The sequence below is a fragment of the Thalia democratica genome, chromosome 4 (assembly GCF_965202585.1).
Source record: "Thalia democratica chromosome 4, ktThaDemo2.hap1.1, whole genome shotgun sequence".
NCBI lineage: Eukaryota > Metazoa > Chordata > Thaliacea > Salpida > Salpidae > Thalia > Thalia democratica.
In genome coordinates, this window is record NC_139168.1 from 42,391,936 (window position 1) to 42,412,530 (window position 20,595).

At 23.7% G+C, this 20,595-nt stretch overlaps 1 long non-coding RNA gene across 1 annotated transcript; it reads right to left on the minus strand.

Annotated features, from left to right (window-relative positions):
• Positions 1 to 1,562: 1,562 nt before the first annotated feature.
• On the minus strand, positions 1,563 to 19,558 carry LOC145834814 (uncharacterized). Its single transcript, XR_014369793.1, has 4 exons — positions 19,429 to 19,558; positions 16,580 to 16,676; positions 7,112 to 7,200; positions 1,563 to 2,911 (listed from the first exon to the last, which is right to left on the minus strand). It is a non-coding gene; the product is annotated as an uncharacterized LOC145834814 (long non-coding RNA).
• Positions 19,559 to 20,595: the final 1,037 nt, after the last annotated feature.

Genomic DNA, 20,595 nt, shown 5'->3' on the forward strand with positions numbered 1-20,595 from the left:
GACCTAATTAAAAAAAAACTGTTTTTAACATTTTAAATCAATAAACTTTTAATTTTTTCAATGGAATTTATTGAAACAGTTACTCTAAAAAATAGCTTTTAGATTATATACATGTCGACATACAGTATTTTAAACGTTCTGACTCAAACTTGCTTTAAATTTTTTATCCATTTGTTTTTAATAAAAAAGTTGACGTTATTTTTTATAGTTTTCATTATCACAAAATTTTTACGATTAACGAACACTTGTTGTTGTCACTCCTGTTACTAGTTAGATATCAACTAAACCCATTAAAAACGGTTTAAAACAAGCAGTTTCATAATTTTAGTAGGAATTGTTGACCTTAGTTTTTCTACCTAAAATTATCAGTTATACAAACTGCAAATGTAATTTAAGCGACATTGATCATCGATATGCTTATTTATTCGTTTTCTCTTGGATAAAGCATAAAAATGTTCCAAAGATATGTTTTAGGTTTATCTCATTTAAAATATAGTCGATTGAATGTTTATTACGTAAGAATAAGTAGCTCAATTCCGGTTTACTAACACAAATTGTAAATTTAAAATTTATCTATACTCGTTAGATGTAAAACTTTACTAAAAATAATTGATCATAAACTGTTGACAACCTTACAAACAAGACTAAAAAAGAATTTAATATATACTACACTTCTATATCTAAAATTATTAAAAAACTTGCAAAACTTAGAAGAATGGCTTATAGCATAAATATTTTAGCTAGTGGTGTTTTTCAGTGTTTTAACCATCTGTTTCGTTTTATACTTTTTTTTTAACTTCCAAATATTTTTAAAATTGAATTTATATTATTCTGTTTTCTTTATAAGCACTTTTTTAGAATAATTGACCAGTTGTCATTTCATCAAATATTTTTGATTTTTAACATAAGAAATTATTTAATTATAAAAACTAGAGTTATTCACTCCTATATAAAATAAAACTTTTTATAAAACAAAACACAACATAAAACATTTACGCAGATTTTTGAAAAAAACAATGTTCTTAAATTTTTTATTAGAAGTTAATAAACAAGTTTTACAGTAATGAGTAACATGAAAATATATACATATAAAATGCAACTACAACACTTTTAGTATGCATATTTGATATCACAGAACTATTGCATAAAAATTCTAAAAAATAAACAACTGTGCCGTAAATATTATCGTTCTTCTAAAGGTAAAATATAAAGGTTTTCAAATTTTATAAAGTTTCATGGACTATTTTTAAACAACACTTTCATGCAAACAAATAATATTTATGTAATATTTGTATGCATTTTATATTAGAGATAAGTATATGTAAATAAACTAACAAACTTTTATTTAGGTCCTTTAACACAAAAGTATTAGCATCTAACAAAAAGTTTAAGTAAAAAATGTACTTAAAAATATTCAACATAACAGTATAAAAACTTTGTTTGACAGTATTAGCTACTATTGAAGAGTAAGTTATGATTCCAAATATGTTTTATAATGCAAATGATTAGATTCGAGTTATTTTTAAAATATTTAATTGATAAAATTACAAAAAAATGTCTTAACAACTTATATATATTAAAAAAACCTTAGCATGTGAAATAACAATTTAAAAATACAATATTTTATCATAATAATAAAAATGCATTAAATTCTATTAATATGAAAAGACGACAGGCTAAAAGCATTATAATAAAATATAACTTATCAGTTAAGAGAGCTGGAGTTTGTTTAAAAACTCTGTTGAAAAGTAAACACAGCCGGACACTTTTAGTTAAAAAGACAAAAACTGTACAACAGAAAGAAAATTGTTAAGAGAAATTAATAACATTTAAACGTGCTTCACTATGCAATTTTATGGCATATTAAAACTAATGATTTTGCAGAACTTTTTTTTAATATCCTTTTTATGTATACAAAAAGCATTTTTGTTAAGAGGTAAATCATTTTCAAGTTCAATTGTAACTTATTGAAAGTAAAAAATTACACCGTTTAAAGACTATCTTATTTTTCACTTATTGTCTGAAATAAAAGAAAACTCACCATGTATCTGAAAGTTAAATAAACAAACACAAGCAATCAACATTCAACTTATATAAGACGACAAACTTAAACAATAAAACAAAACCTCTAAGGAAAATTTTTGTTTGATGTTTTCTGACAGAATATTTTTGATTCGAACCAAGCGTTCATTTATTACGTCACAGTAAAAACACATAAAGCGTGTCTGCGGCTTTCCAAAATTGTGTCCAATTTGATGTTTACTCGTCAACTTTTAAAATTCAAATCCCAACGCGGCTCGCTTGTTGTGCTACTAAAATGTTCGAAAATAAAAACAAAATGTTCGAATTTCAAACACAAATTCTGTTTATGTGCTTATTTTTTAAACAAGAATGTGCTCTAACCGAATAACAAAAAACTTGTTTGCGTCAATTTAGGGAATCACAACTTTAAATTTTACAGCAATTTAGTAGAGATTAAAACAGCTTTTATCTTTTAAAACTTTGTTAAATCATAAAAAAGTAGTACTTTACATTAGTTTATTCAGTTTTTATTGGTTAAAAAGAATTAAAGTTGTCATGGTATAAGTTAAAACAAAATTTTAACAAAGCATACTTATACATATTGTATAAATAATATTTATTACTAATAATTACTTTACTTCTCACTGAAGTAACCAAGAGTTTTTTTAAATAACAACACATCCAAAAAAGAACAAGAACAACTAGTAAGAAATAAGTATAAATAATCATACTTAAAAATTTCACGATCAGTAGAAACATAGTTTTTATAATAATTATATAGCAGTACAAAAATAAAACGCCTCGCGTCCACCCATCAAGCTTATCCGTTGGAGATAAAACATCTTCTTGTTCTTACAACCATACGTAATTTTTCGATGACGTCACACATCTGTTTATAGAAAAGTTTTTAAGTTTGTTGTAAAGTTTTTGTAGAACACATAACATCGTAAAACTAAAGCAGCATCGTATTAGCAATAAAAGTAAGCAATGTGATTTATTCCTTTATTGTAAGTAAAAAAAAAATCAGTTTGCTAGAATAAATTTCAAAACAAAGAGTTCTTTTTGATTATCTTTTGTACATTTCAATGAAAAATATCGAAGACAGAAAAAAGTCATTTAATTTGTAGAATAATAAGGTAAATTTCAAATGACTTCAGTGTTATAGAAACACACACTAGTACTAAATAAAAAAAGTTATGAAAACGTGTACATGTAAAAACTTTATATTAAGCTAATGAACACTTAAACATCAGAAATGGTTGATAAGTGTATTTCAATAGTCTAAATATTTAGGAAATAAAAATAATACATAGAAACTTAAGATAATGTACTAGAAAATCTAGTGCTAAAGACTATGTGTACGTTTGAATGTCCGAATTGATTATTCGATTGTTTTCAAGTGAACACCCTAGCTATAAACACAGATACACTCAACTTGAAACTATTCCAAATGCAGCACTTTAAACAAATAAATACTGTTTAATTACGACTGGCCGTAGCAGTTGTCCACTTTATAATGATGTATTAATTCGCAACATCTCTAGAGACCACTTGTTAAACACAAACGCTCCACCTCCTGCAGCTAGCTTTTTTGATCAGTGGCCAGCCGCTAATCGATTTAGTACACCTACATTTACGCGCAGAGCTGATAGCTATATAAGTGGTCTATATATGGAAAACTTTCACTACTCTCGCGCCAGCAAGCTTCCGAGTTTAATTTGATTTCGCTTTTATTTTTTATACTTAAAGTGTTTTTCTAGTTTCTAATGTTTTTTTAACTTATTTAATTTTAGTACTATGTACACGCATGTGTGAACCTAGTAATAAAATGGTTTTTAAACTTATATTTTCAAATTTGGACTATTTTTTCTTTATATATAGTTTTAAGTAAAATTTCCAAGGTAAAAAGTAACTGTTGCTTCAGTTTAATATAAACTTCCAATACTATATATTATTAAAGCTTATGACTTATCAAAATAAAATTAAAACTCTAACAGATTTTTTGGTTTCACACTTATAGTTATATTAAATTCTACTTTTATAATCTTTTACATTAAAAAAATCAATTAACGTATAAGGAGGTAAAGACTTTTTTTTACAAAAATTGGCATTAAATCTCTTACGAAAGCTCAAAGTATAAACTACATGTCTGTTTTTTAGGTTTTAAATTTTTTCCTATTTTTTAAGATATGGTCTTTTTTTTTAACTTTTTGTAACAAACATGTGGACCGCAATTTTTTCATGGTTAATTATCTAAGAAATTTAACAGTTCACTAAAAATATATATTATTTTTTATTTTTGAACTAGAAACCTCAAATTTTAAGGAAACATTTCTTAAATAATTTAAATTAATGACAAGTTAGACTATTTTATACATAAAACATAATTTAAAAAGGTTGTTTTTTAAATTTTAATTTACAAATTTTTTTATAGGTAAATTGTTTAAATATTAGTAATGGAGTAAATTTGAAATTTAATAAAGCTCAGTTAAAAATAAATAAAAACAAATATTTGTAGGGAAATAGTCTCTTTTTGTCATTTTGGTTTACATCTTCCATTAAGAACCGATTAAACTTCACCGAATTTGATCACTTATTTCCTAAACATTGGTTTAAGTTTTGTTAGGTGTTCAAAAGTATCATAAAAAGTGCGAGATAAAACTGTACTAAAATGCACGAAGGGACACTTTTGCACGAAGAATATTTTTGCACAGCGACACTTTTGCACGGCATCAATTTTGCACGAGGGGTCACTTTTGCACGAAGACACTTTTGAACATGTTGAAAAATTTTTTAATTATTATATTATTAATTTTAATTAATTATGTTTTTTTTTACTATCACTATTACCCCTAACCTCGGTAATTTTTTTTTCTTTTTTGTTTATTATAATTTATTTTTTATTAATTAATTTATTATTTTGTTTATTTTCTAGTAATTTTTTTAGGTATTTCTTTTATTATTGTTACCCCTAACCCTTACCCTCGGTCGGTAACTTTTTTTTTAATTAATTTCTTTTATTTTATTTTTTTTTTTTTTTACTCTGGTGCAAAAATGACCCTTCGTGCAAAATTGTTTTCGTGCAAAAAAGTCTTCGTGCAAAAATGTCTTCGTGCATACTTGACCCGTTCCCGCCCCTTTGCCCTGGTTCTTATTTTTTACAAAGATTGTACTTAAATTATAAATTGTTAGAATCAATACATAGTAAGAAAGTATATTAAAAGTTTTTTTTATACCTTTTTTGTAAACTGTCTAACTATTGATTTTGTTAAAACTAAATAAATGTTATAAATAAGGTTCTATCAGAATTTATAAATTTAAATGCTACAGTAGTTGTATTTTATTTTAATTAGCAACTTATATCAATCGACTTTTTCGAATCCGTTACATTAGAACAGTTGAATAAGATTATCTAAAAATCTTAATTTAAAACACTATTTTATTTTGGTCAGATGAACAACTAGTTACACATATAAATTAAAAGGGGCAAATAAACAATTAAATACTAAGAACATGATACAATATAAAAAAAAGCTTAAGTATAACTTAGATAGACGATCAGAGTATTAATTTTAGCTGACCGTATAAAAATTAGTAAAAAGCTGATTAATGAATAATATGAAAGCAAAGTGGGTGGTTTCATACAACTAGTTTAAAGTTCATTTGTGTAGTTTTTAACAACGTGTAATATAAAAATTTGAACATTTTTTTAAGGTGTGAAAGCTTACGAAAATTTTGGAAAAAAAATATTGGCATTAATATGAAAATTTCTACGTGTGATTATTTTAAATTCAATCTATAAGGTTCTTTTTTATTTTTTATATCCTGTCAAATTTTAAAGGGAGTAAAATACTGAAAAAAATTTTCATTTCAAAAATTCTTAAAACTAATGTCGATTCAAAGAAAAAAACAACCTTAAGCTAAATAGCAGAAATCAACTTCAATTAAAGAATTTAAAGCGTTGAAAGTAACTCATATCAATGTTGATGCAGGCTGGAGATAGAAAAACACAGCTATAAATAAAATACTTGCAGTATAACTATAACATCTTATACATCATACAATAAATGAAGCGTTGTAGTAATGACGAAAGGAGTGAAACTGATAAGGTGATAAAATGTGACAATTAGCAGAATCTGCTTTAATTGCTGCTTGTTATATCACGTATCAACGCTTTTAAACTGCTTATTTATTTAATTTAAAGTGTTTATATACTTAAAATAAAATACTAAACTTTCAACACATTTTCAATATAACATTATCACTTATAAAAAATAGTTATATTGTAACTTCATTACAAGCTTTAAGCTTATTCTATATAAATAACTGAATACAGCTAGGAAAATGTTTTTATATTATTGCGCAGCTATTCTTCTGTGTTTAATTCAAAAAATCTACTTTTTTATAACAACTTGTAATTAAAATATAGAAGCTTAATTTATTTCAACTAAACAGTTGGTTATAAAAAGTATATAAAAAATACTTAAAAAACATACCAATACTGAATTTATTGTATTATCGAACTTTAAGAAATACCTAAGTAGGTTGTTTTATATCTTAAAAACTTTTTAAATATTATATTGTAAAAAAGAAAGCTTATAAAACCAAAAATATCAATGATACTTTTTTATGAGTAAGTTAGAAAAAAGTAACTTAATTAAACAATATGTACATTTACAAATACTATAAAATTTGTAGAAATTTGACAACATTTTAAATAACAATTACTTTAAATTAGCCTCATTATCATTTAGATCAAAGCTGATTTGCTTTTTTATAATGTTGAAAATAATAGTATGTGATTAAAAACAGTCTAAAAAAAGAAATTATACACATTAATGAAAAACAAGGGCGTTTTAAGAGTAAAGTTTTCTGAATTTTTCTAAAATACTTCGTTTGGTTAATAAAATTTTAGCTAAAGTAAACGTTTAAATTTTTTAAGCTCTTTATCAAATAAATTTACAAGTAAAAAATTTGGTTTTGCCAGACAGCTGTTTCACCAAATTTTTATCTTTTTTTAATGTAGTTATACAGCTGTTTCATAACAAGCTAAACACTACATTTATCTTTTATAACATAGTAAAATAACCTTAATGTTTTGCATCAAGTAAGAATGGAAACAGTAAGTCAATATCAGATCAGCTTGAAATTTAGACAAGTTTGAAACACTAAGAAAATCTGAAAAATATTGAATTAGTTAAATTTAATAAAATTTTATAAAATTTAATTTTAATCACAAAGCTGTATAATTGCTACAATGGTTTTTATATAATAGGTACTAAAAACATTTTTTTATGATGCTTCATAAAAAAATATGTATTAGCTTATAACGTAAAAACCATACAGCTTATTTAACATGCACAAGTTTTTAAAAGCGGAAAATTAACTTTTTAGGTATAAAATGCTTAAAAAGTTATTGTAAAGTAAGAACAAACTAGATAGATAATGACTATATACATTTGACTACATTTTCACTCTTTCTAGAACTTTTAACTAATACTAGTGCATTATGTAAAATAAAATGTAAATTATGAACTCAAGTTAATCGTACTTCTGATACAATTAGTAAAAAAATCTCAGTTTTTCAAAAATATGTAAAAATAGCTTGTTAGAGTAAATATTCAATTTAAAGTATGAAATACAAAAGTTAAATCCATAACATAATACTTTAAAACCTTTGAATGTCTGCAAAAATAAAACAAGGTTATGCGAAGCAACAAGTTTTAGAAAGATCCATAGATGAGCCGAAATCGAGCAAAATTAGCAGTAAATTAAATTAATTGAAAAACAAACAAGATTGATCAAACAAGATTCGAAAAAAAGCAGGTTATCTTGATCGAGAGCAAAACAAATGTGATATAGTCAGAATTAATTTTCTTGCTTGTTATGAAATAAAACTTGTGGTTACTTTAAAACTCCGCACTTTCTATTTTGACGTATGGAAAATTTCTTTAACATTGAGAATATAATCTATTTTAGACTTAACTTTTATTATTTATACTCTATACACAAAAAATCTTATAATTTTTTAATTGATTTAAATTCTGTAGAAGTAAAACTTTAATATAATTTATGATTTTTTACACAAAAATACTTTTTACAAGAACATTATCTTTTATAAGTATTTTTTTAAGTCAACAAAACAAAAATCTTCTTTAAAAAAGCTTATAACTTTTTGTATTTTTAGTGTTAGACCTTGTATATTTTAACAAAAATTATAATGGATAAAAAAATTGTGTAAAATATTATTAATTAATTATTTTATAGTTTCTTATTTGGAACAATTTTTTTCTTTTTTTAACAAAATTATTAAGATAAGCCAAAGATAATGTGCTATTTATAATTGTAGTATAAACTTTTAAAAAGTCATAAGTTAAGAGGAAACACAAGTCTCAAAAAGTATACCTAAAATTGCATTCTACACTACAGATGCTTTTATGCTTTTAAATGTAGTATTTATATATATAGTACTAATTTTTTTTTAACAGTAGTTAGTGAAGTTTACACTAGAGAAGCTTTGTATAGAAATGCAAAATAATATTAAACTTTAAATTAAACCGGGTTATAATGGAAAAACAGTGTAGAGATAAATGAATAATACTAGAGGAATTGAACTCTTGGCATTAATGAAAAATAAATGAAGTTTTCCCAGCAGTAGCTAATAACCAGTAATTCAACATAATAGAATGATTACCCGAAAGAAGAAATTGCTAAGTATTAAGTTGCTATGCTAAACTAGTTTAAAAATAACAAGTAAGAACAAGTATACAGTATCATGTTATAAATCGATTTGTAAATTGCAAGAGTTACAATTGCAATACTTTACAAAATCAATATATTCTAAGTTTTAAATCCAATAAAGTTTGCAAGGAATCACATTTGTATTTAAAAGACTTTTTTATAAGCGTTTATTTATTTTACAGTTGTTGCTAATAAAACACAATTTCAAAGTTTTAAAATATAAAAACTTATAACTATCAGAATGTAACTCACTATATTTATAATTTTTATTTTAAACCAGTAATTCATTATTGGAAAAAGTAAAATAGCTGTCTGTTATACAAAATACAAGTTTTAATTAAACAAAAAAACAAAACAACTTTTAAGAAATTATACACATTAATTAACTTGATTTTTCATAAATAGCGAATACAAAGAAATATCTAAAAAAATTATTTGTATAACTAATTTATAATACTTTCGGTTAAAAAAAAAGTGTCATATTTAATTCATAAAAAACAGAAAGAAAATTTGTATTTAGAGATCTACATAAACTTACAGCTTTTTTGTTAGAGTTTTAGGTTTAAAATATAATATTAAACATTACTGAGCAGATGAGTTATTATTAACTTTTACAATTTTTTAAAACAACAGACTGATAAATCGTATACAAATTTGCTCTGAACAAACAAATGTGCTTGATTTCTGTTGATCGGCAAACAAGACGCCTAAATTTGCTTACTCACGTTTTGGTTGAAACAGGCAAATATGTAGTTAATTATTAGCAATCATCAAAAATAAAACATAGAGTGCCGAACGCAGACTTTTAGTTCAACAAACCTATATCAAAATGCGGTAATATTTTGATCGAATGTTTGGAACATTTGTTTACACAAACATTAAAAAGTAGTAGTTATATATAAATAACAAACACGAAGTATTTATTAAAATATTGAACTTAGACTGTTTACACTTTAAATGTTTTTATTTCCACAAACTGTTGCATAATATTCTATAACTTCAATATTTAAAAAAAAAATCAAATACAAATAAATACAACAGCAAAAGACTAAAAGGTTCTGATTAATTATTCAAAAATATTGTAATACATTTAGACTGATTCAAATAAACAATTCTTCCCAACTTATAAAAAATCAGTGAATTTAAATATCTTTGGGGAGTAAATCAAAAATAAAACTATTATTAAAAAAGATAGATATAAAACAAAGTATTTCGTATCTTTTATTACAAAATTAAATATATGACTTACTCATGTTTTGTAGTTTAAGATATATAATTAGCAAAAAATTAGGTTTTATAAACATAATAAAACGTTTATGTTATAATACCGTAGACAAAGTCTAACAAAGGTTATCAATAAGCATCAGGAAAAATATTGTTTTAAAAGTTTAAATAAAAACAAAAGTAAATAAATAATTAAAGTAGACTTAGGCTCACTTTAAACTCAATTATAGACAGGTAAATATTGAAAATTGCAACAAACAAAGTTGGCTCGAATAGAAAAAGTAATGTAGTGTGACTTATCATGGATTTGTTTATTAATATATAGGGATTGGCCAAATTAACTTGTAGAAACGCAATCGATACAAATACTTTATTTACTATGAACAGTTTTTAAACGTGCTTTAGTTGAATTTTAAAAAAGTTTGACATTTTAATGAATATTTAAAAGTAAAATTAGTCAATTAATTGATCAGACTAAGTTGTTACTAAATAAGTTAAATGATACAAAGCTGTTATTTAGATTATTTCAATAAAAAGTTAAAGCTATACTTATTCAAAAAAATTATATACTTAAAACTAACTCGATCTTTTAAATACAGTAGCAACAGTAAGAAAATTTTTATATTTTGTAAAGCTGGTAATTCCTGTAAAGTATACAACTTGTTATATACACACATAAAATTTATTTTTAGGGAATCAAAAACTATATTAAAAAATATTTAAATAAAATAAAATAACGTTTTATTTAACTAGCTTAGTTTACGAACAATTAGTTTTTGATGTTATTTTTATTTTTTTCATAACTAAGCTTAATCTAACATATTTTTAAATGGGTTTAAGTAATTAGTCTACTTACAGGCTGTACATTTTATATTTTGAAAAAGTTAAATATCATAGATTTCTACTATTTACCTCATTTCAAAAGGATGCACAACAAATAACTTTTTAATTGTTCTGTGTTATTGTGAAATGTCTCTTTTAGTTTTTTTTATGATAAACTTATTTACTAGACCAGGGGTCGGAAAACTGCGGCCCTCGGGCTAAATTTGGCCCACAAAGCCAAAAAATTCGGTCTGCGAGGTACTTTTATCTAAAAACATACGTTTTTAAAACAAAAGAAACGTTTTAGTAGTACCAACTTACATTTAGGTACCTAATTTTATATTTATTCTTTACTAGTGTTCTATTATTGCTTAATTTTTGTATACAAGGCGGCCCCCGGGCAATTGATCCGCGACCTACAAAAGGCTTTTGACCCCTGAGTTATACCTTCAAATACATTATTTTTTAATTTCAGATTATCATTCTTACATTGGCCCATAAGAAACTTTTATAAGAGTTTGAGTTGTCGTGTAACCCTTTAAACTTTCAATACTGAGCTTTTTCAGAGCTTGTAATGATTTAAAGTATAAATTCTAGCGTTAATCTATCCTGAATCAATGCAATTAAGCTTAACAATAGTATATAAATATTATATAGTTAACTAAAATTTCTTCTAAAATAAAATTTTCTTCAATTTCTCATATTACAAAAAATACTGTTTAAACAAAGATTATTTGGTTACGTGTTCAAGATCTGGCTAGATGAGCTTGTTTGATTAGCTGAACAATGCTTATTCTTTCAATAAACAACGATATAAAAAATAAGATAATTAAAGGTTTATAACAGCGTTTTTTTTTTTTTTTGTACAGTATTACAAATTTCTCAGGCATATTAAAAATAGTTAATACATTTATTGCTTACAGTTATATACTATATCGTATCGTAATCGAAGTTTTTTATTAAAAACATTTACTTAAAAAGCCATTAAACTTTAAAATGACAAACTTTATAGCTAGAAAAGTCTTTTGAACTTTAAACTTTTTATCAGCTGTTGAATAATGTTTAACACATGTTTAAGAATTTGTAGATAAATTTATTTACATATTGCTTGTAAAGAAAATTATCTCTTCTTTTTACAGTTTAAAGAGATGTTTTTTTCTTAATCCATAGCTATTGTAAAATTTTCAAAATCTATGTTTTATCTTAATAGAAAAAATAATAATCAGTCTAGATTCAGTAACTTAAGTACAAAATACCTACAACTCAAAAATTCATACAAAAAGCTTGAGAAATAAAATAGCACAGTCCCTAAACAAATTTTCTTAGGCTAATACCATGTTTAAGTATTTTAGGTATTAGGTTCACAAAAAAAAACCTACTAGTTTCTTAATTCCTAGTTTAAACAGGTTTTGACCAAATAATAACTTTTCCCAATGTAATTTTTGAACTTGCAAATAATTTATAAAATATTAAACATTTTGGTTTGATTTTGATGCTTTTTATTCTTAAATCAAATATGTTTTTAAAATTAATATTTAGTTAGACAACAACTTTTGTTTCAGAATTGTTCAATTTATTTCACAAAACATGATTCAATTCTAGAACTGTAAAGCCATCTTAGCTATCAAAACATTTTAGATATAAGAAAGTAAAAACACATATGAATTCAAGGTTCGAATTGTTGTATAAACCTGTAATGATAATTCTTCAAGTAACGGTTATAAGTGTTCAAATTTATAAAACTTGAGTTGCAAAAATTTGACTGTACTAGTTGAACTTTTCAAAAAACAAAAAGGTATAAACTATAAAAAGTTTAAAATATTAATACTCTTGGTCGTGACTAAATGTCGAAATAAATTATACTCTTAACTTATTACATTATAGAGTGAAAGAAAAACCACAATTGAATACTTTTCCAAATTGATAAATTAGCCAAATTAAAAACTTGCGAATATTTATTAGATGAGTTCAAGTTTATATAAGGAAAGAAAATCAAAAGTGCCAGTGTTTATATAAGATTAAGTTTAATTAAAGGTTAATATAAAATAAAATATTTTGTTTGATGTTCATTACGTTAGATAATTAAAGTAGGAAGTCAAATATTTTTATTGTTAAAAATACAACTAAATAAAACACTCAAAATAATTATTAATAAAAATTACATTGTAGTTTATGTAAAAAAAATCTAAAAGTATTAAATAATTATAGTACTTTACAAAATTTATGAAAAATTACATGTTTCAGTTTTAAGCAATTAAATTTCATTGAATTCAGAACTAAAATCTAACAGTAAAATTTTTGTGGTATGTCAGAAACAAGTATTTAATAAAAAAGTTATGTAGTATAATACCTACGAGTGCGCCGTACCTTAGATATATTATTTATATAATTAATTTCAAAAACAAAATTAAAAAAGTATTGAAATAATTAGCAAGGTTTTAAAACATTATATTAACTTTGTTTATATACAGTTTAACTTTTATTTTTAACCGAAATAAAGGCTATTATTAAAGAGTTATTCAATCTAAATAATATTTTTAAACTATACTACAACAGCTGAATTAGTAGGAATTTTATAACGCACTAAAAGTGAATTGAGCTTATATACAAAACTCATATCACTTATTTGCTAAATAGTTAATGTGCATTAACTATTTAGCAAATAAAACTTAAACTTATTTATTACATTAAATAGCAAACACTAATTTATTTTAATGTGAATTTTAAAAATTTTAAGCTATTTATTTACTTTCTTATTTTCTTACTACAAAAAAACAGCTGATAAATTTCAAAAAAAAAGTAAGTTTACATTGTTATAATAGCAAAAAGAAGGTAAAGCCTTAGCAAAAGAAATTTCTGAAATTTTTAGAAAGTATGCACTGTACTGTAGCCAATAAACAGGAAATTTTCAAACAACAAAATTTTTCTTCTTGTTAAATAAAATAACAATTTTATTATACTTGATGAAACGTTTTTCTACTTACTGAAAATATTTTCAGAACAACTTTTAACATTGTTTATTATAGTATGCCAAATAATATTACAAAAAATCAACTACCATTTTAATATTGTTAAGCTATATAAGTTTTCTTCTCGCAGTAAAACAAATATGTTTAAAAGACTGATACATGTTTTAGAAATTTTTATTGAAATATGCGTAGAATACTTTGATATGCACCAAAGTCTGGTAAACAGTGTAATTTTTCTAAAGTAGTTAAATATTCAATAATACATTTTACCTTTGTAACCGTTTTCACACTCTTGAATCTTTTATTATTTACAATTCAAATATAAATATAAAAAGTAAGCACTTTTTTTTTCTTTAAGAATAATCTAGTGTACACCAAAGTTTATTTATATAATGATCAGCTCTGCACAGTGCACATTATTAAACTTGTTTTTTTTACTGAAACTTAATATTTTATTACTAATTTAATCTTATCTTCTAAAAAATTATATAATTATTCTAATTTATAAGTAAAGGTTTATAACCGTAAATTCAAATTATGAAAATTTTATCACTGATAGAAAAACTTTTAGTAAAAAAATAGTCACAAATGAAATTTGTTTTATTATACACTTATATTACCTTGAAAATATCTAAACTTTACAGCAAATATATTAAAAGTCTGTTTAAGTTGTTATTTTTATACACAATTCTACTTAAATGCTATGGTAATCATCTTTTATGACAGTTATTAATTTAATCTCGCATTTCCTAAACATTAGGTCACACAACTGACCAATAAATGGCTTATAATTTACTATATACTTAACTGTGGCTTTAAATATCATGGAGGATAATGTCAAGATGTATTTATTTAAATATTGGCTATTAACTGTTACTCAATTAATATAAACTTTTATTAATAAGAAAAAACATACAAATTAGTATTATAAGTATTGTCTACAATATTAACTTAATCAAAAACTTTTTCAAATTAGTGATATTAGTAGTAAGCTAATAGTTAATTACTCTACAAAAGTTGTTTAAAAGGAATATATACATACTACTACTACTTTGCATAAAAGGTAAAATAAAGAAAAATTTATTAATTTTTAATGACTTTCAATAAATAAAAAGTAAGATTACAAACTTGATATTCAATTTAAAAATTAAAAATATTTAAACAAGGTAAAAATTTTAATCTACTCAATTAATAGTTTAGCTGTTCTTGAAGTTTTCAAAACAAAACCTTTCATCTTAAAATTTTTAAGTTTTACTTTATCAGTTATGTTTGAATAATAAATATAATAAAAAACTTGAGCAGCTAGTTTAAATTTAAAATCAATAACTGTAAAACAACTGTAATCAATAATTGTTTATTATACTGTTACTAAAGTGTGCCCATAAAAATTGATAAAAACTACACAAACTAAACAAATAGGTTTACATTCAAGTTAAAATTTGCTTTATTTTATTTCTGATCCACTTTAGTAGGTGTAATGCTATACTATATCAATATATACATTTAAACCAAGAGTCGGTAGCCTTTTATAAGTAATAAATTAAAATAAATAAAGTAAAAAATTAAATTTCTTGCAGGCCGTACTCTTTCAAGAGAGAGAAAAACTAATTTAAACCAAAATTTGATAACTTGTGCAATAATTAAGAACTATCAATTATTGAATTAGGGACATATCTGTAAGTTTTAAAACGAATACTTTTTTGTTTAAATAAGTGTGCTTTTAACTGAAAAGTACATCGCGGGCCGCAGGTTTTTGCTTTGCGGGACATTATTTGCAGAACCTTGATCTAAAACGGGATAGCAGCTATTTATTACATATTTCTAATAATCTAGTAAAGGGTTTCCAATAAACGCCCCCTCGGCAAAAATTTAAAAAATAGTCGTGCCTTTTTATTTGATATCGCACCTTTACTAGTTAATTACCTATTTACTTTTTTGCAGCATTACTAATTTAAACCCCATTCCCCCTGATCTGGTATAAACATCAGCTTTAATTCAAATAATTATTATGTATAGATAGTTTGTTAGTTTATTTAAGAAAACACTGTTTTAATAAAAATCATCACAACTTAAATACAATTTCAACTAAAAAAGTTTTTTAGTTTATAGCTTTAAGTATATAGCTTGACTAAGCACCATACCTAATTTTTTAAATTCTTAAGGGTAAATAGCTCTGTCTTTTTGCTTAAAGTTGATTGAAAGAAGCTTGTCTATGAAAACTATAGAATTAAATAGACAAAAATATATGTATTTAAATTAAATTATAAAACTTAAAATTAATACATTTATCAAGAAAGTTTTAAGAAAAAAATATATTTATATAACAATTTAAAAATAAAAAACTAATATAAAAAAGAGATCACATGGGTATTTGAAGACTCAAATTGATAAAAGAAGCAATGTTACTAAGATCGTTTTCGAGAAATTTAAAATAAAACGCAATGGTTTTCAATGCTGAAGTAGAAAACAATGCTTAATAGAATCAGACTAAAAAACCGTGAGCTTTACATTATAAATCTTGAACAATAGTACTTTTGCTAAGTAAGTTTTGAACTATTTAGGACTACAAAGTTATGTTTCAAGTGGGATATTGTCTTCTAAATAGTTATACCTTGTAAAAATCAAGTAAAAATGTGAAATGTTTAGGGATCGTGTTTAGTAAACAAAAAAAATTAAGAAAGCGTATTAGCTTTGAAGAATCAGATAAATAACATAGCAGTTTCGAAAAACTAAAGCTGAATAATTTCATTGTTAGCAAACAAGCTATTGAAGTTAAGTTTATATCTTGCTAACAAACCAACCTCATTGCAGCAATTAATTCCAAAGAGCTACAAAACAAATAGTTTTTCGTTCATCTAGCGGAGATAAAATGTTTACTTGAAACATATTCAGTTCTTTCTGCAAACATTATACAAAAACATGATAGGCTTATACTACATATTTAATAGAGCACATATCTAGGAGAACAAGTCTTTATTTTAAATAGCAGATGATTTTCAGAGTTATCGATCCTTACACAAAAAATATATTCAATAGAATGAATTTAGTTTTAAAACTACTTAGTAAACTTTAGAATACAACTTTGAAAAGGTAAACATAATTTATACCTTTTAAAATCAAATGTTATAAAACTCATTTGTAAAAGTTTTATAAGTCAATAGTTATAAAGAGAATATACCTTTTTTTTACTTTAACTTAAAATATCAAAAGCAAATGTGTGGCGTTTTTTCACGGAAATCTGGAACTTATGCTCTTAGATTAAAGCAGTTTAGTTTTAGCAAAATTGCCTCTAAAGAGTTGTAGGAAAGTATAATTTTATATTTTAACCTGTTTAAATTTTCAAAACACAAATTCAAAGAAAAAATTGATTTTTAAAAAAATCTAAGTATTTGCAAACAAATAAATCCTAAATTAGTAGAGCTAAGCAAAATGCCTTGAAAAAAAATAAAAATAAAATTATTGACGTTGAAGGTTTGACTTATTATACAATATAAAGGGACTTTTTTGATGTTTTAAATATTAAGTCTTGCTATTGTAGTAAACATACATATAATTTTTTGTTGAATTTAATTTTTTTTACCTTAATCTATTTTAGATTTATTGTTTAGCAAAAGTATAAGAAAAAAGTGAAACTTGTAGATAAATATCTGCTAAACATAGAATTTTGGTGTATTTTAACTTACGTTAATATACCTTAACTATTTAGGTATAATTATAAATTAAAATCTGCCATTACTTTTAAATTATGTGCTTCTTAAATTGCTTAAATGGAACTTAAACTTTAAAGAAGATAATTTTTTTCTCCAGATAAGTACGATAACATAAAAATAAACTCCTAACAATATTTAAATTAAAATTATTTGGCTGTTAAAATTTTTAACTTTTCAACGTGTTTATTGACATTATCAATATTTGGAGTAGAAATTACTTTATATCTGGTTTAAAATTAAAAATTTTGAACAAAAGAAAATTTTAAAATTATTTTGTTAAATTGATTCGATATAAAACCATGCGCAATATGTTATTTACTCATAGTAATGTAATAATAAAAAAATCTAAATAAATTTAATAAACTGCAGAATATTTGATTAATCAAAATTTTCGAAGTGATAATATCATAACAATTGTCTAGTGATTATATACAAAAATTATTTATATTTACAAAATTAAAACAAATTAATAAAAATACAGTCTTCATTTAAAAGTTTCATATTTTATTTTTAAAAAATTAAGCAAAGAATTTAATAAAATTTAAAAAAAAATCAAGTTGGTTAATTAGATACTTTTCAGATAAAAGATTAACTTTTTGAATTAGCTTAACACTAATAAGAGGTATATATTTATATTAAACAACAAGAAAATATGTAATTGTTATAGAGGGTTATAATCAATTAAGATATAAGCCAGTATTATAAATAGTTATTACTTAATAATATTTGATCCACTTAATACTTTAACAGCCATATATATGTCAGAAATACTTAACTGTAATATTTAACTTATAAACTAAAGTAAACAACAAATTTAAATGACTTTATTTATACTGTTACTAATATCAAAAGTTATAAAACTAGACTAAGATATCACTGAAGCTGTTATGACCTATTTTATGTTATATAAATCTATACATTAACTATATCCGTTCTTAATTCATAACAAAAATTGATACAATTAAACAAAAAAAACATACTATATAGTACTCTATACTGAAACCTAGTGGATATTTTTTTTATGTAACTTAAAGTTTTTTTTTTAGGAAACATTTTATCTAGCACTTTTAGATCACTTTATAAATAACTTTGCAGTATATATTAAATGAACTGAAACTATACACAAAAGCAAGTACAACCTATTTATATTGTATATTTTACAATTATTTTCAATAAGCTACTAATTTTTACATTAATGTTCAAACTTTCATTCAAAAAACTGTAAATTAAAAAATTGTCTTTGTAGAAAAATAATTTATTTTTAACTTATTTTTTGTTAAATGTAAAATATAATTGACATATTTTTTAATTTCTTCTGACAATTTTTATGATTCAGAAATTTTCTGAAGGTATTAGTTAGCATTTTACCGTTTTTTCATAGATTTTGTTAGAAAAGAAAAGAATTTATGAAATAAATGAAAGTATATTGTTCTTTGGTTCTGTGTTGTGCTTTTATACCCTAATAAAACCAATGCAAAGTTAAAAGTATTTTCAGTTATACACCATATGTTTCTGCCGAAAACTAATGAAAACAACATTTGTAGGTTTATCATAATAATAAACAATGAACTTCACCGCAAGATCTACAACAACAGCATCCGAGACAATCCTACGACCTATAACTATGCTGTTGTTGTAGGTCTTGCGGTGAAGTTCATTGTTTATTATCGATGGCATAAAACATCTTAACTTTCTGATGATGGCCGAAATAAATACTGGCTAGGTTTATCATAATAAGGCGTTTGCAAACCTTGTAAATGAAAAAATATAATATTAAGTTATTAAAAAATTGTAAAGAAATTAGTATTGAATAAGGACTAATGGTAATGAAAACAAAAATAGAGTAACATTTTAATTTTTATTTTATAATAAGTTAAAATTTGAATGTTTCGCAAAAGTTATTTGAATAATATATAATACATATAATACACATCACAGACCATAGATTCCTTCATTGAAAGCTATATCCATCTCGCCCGCCTTACGCTTCAAACACCACATAACAAAAAGTCATCAGTAGCAGGATAAGTAATTAAAATTATGAATACAGTCAATACCTATTCAGCAAACACTAAACCTAAAAGTTTATATCAGTTATCTTAATTTTACAATTTTTAAAATATTTTTTTTAATATTCTTATAGCTCAAGTGTTCTGTTTTCTTGAGGTATAAGAATATACTTACAAAAAATTTGGTAGACCTTTAGACTTTTAAGAATATATTTTCAAAGTAAAAAAATCAAATTTAATTATAAAAATGTTACAACAATTTTTCTACTTATACATTATTCGTTTGCAAAAGAAAAAACTTAATTTCTAGTGTGTAGAAATAATTGTGATAATTTAAAAATATCTAGTAAACTTTGTAGTAAACAACACAAAATTGTAGAACTAGAAAAAAGGGCATAGAGATGGTAAATCACTTTTTTCCTAGTTTAGTCTTATTTTGTTGAGTTTTAACTAAGCTATAAGTTACTTTTAATTTTAACAGAATTTTAAAATTCAAAAAAAAATTTGAAATATAACCAGTCAAAGTCAGAGACTACAAAAGGTTTCTTATGGGATCGCAAACTAAAATGCAGTAGAGTATTTCAATAAATTTTATCTACTCCTTCATTTTTTAAGATAATTAGCTCAAACTTTTAGGAAGTGTTTCTTGTGTTATTTAAAAAATTATGTCGCAATAGAGTTTTGAAAAATAGAAAATATAAGTTTTATAAATAAAAAACAAAAAAAAAAAGTATTTTAAACTTAAATTAGATAAGATCAAACTTTGAAAAAAAACTACTTTTAAATAATGGTGTGATAAAATATATAGCACTAGTAGTTACTAATTATTTACTAATTACTGAAACTATTTAAAAACAACTGTTGCCCACAAGCACTTTCTAAAAAAAATTGTCATCAACTTATAGCTGCCAACATCTTTCCTAGACTGATGATAAGGGTTAGTGGACTTCTGAACTGATGGACTTCGTAGCATTTATAAATTTCCATTGAAGTTAAAAGAGAAAAACTTATGAGCCTGAACTAAGACCACACTTTATTGTTTAGAATCTTTGCAACCAAAATTTGCAGCAAAAAAGATACATGTAGTTTCACTACAGT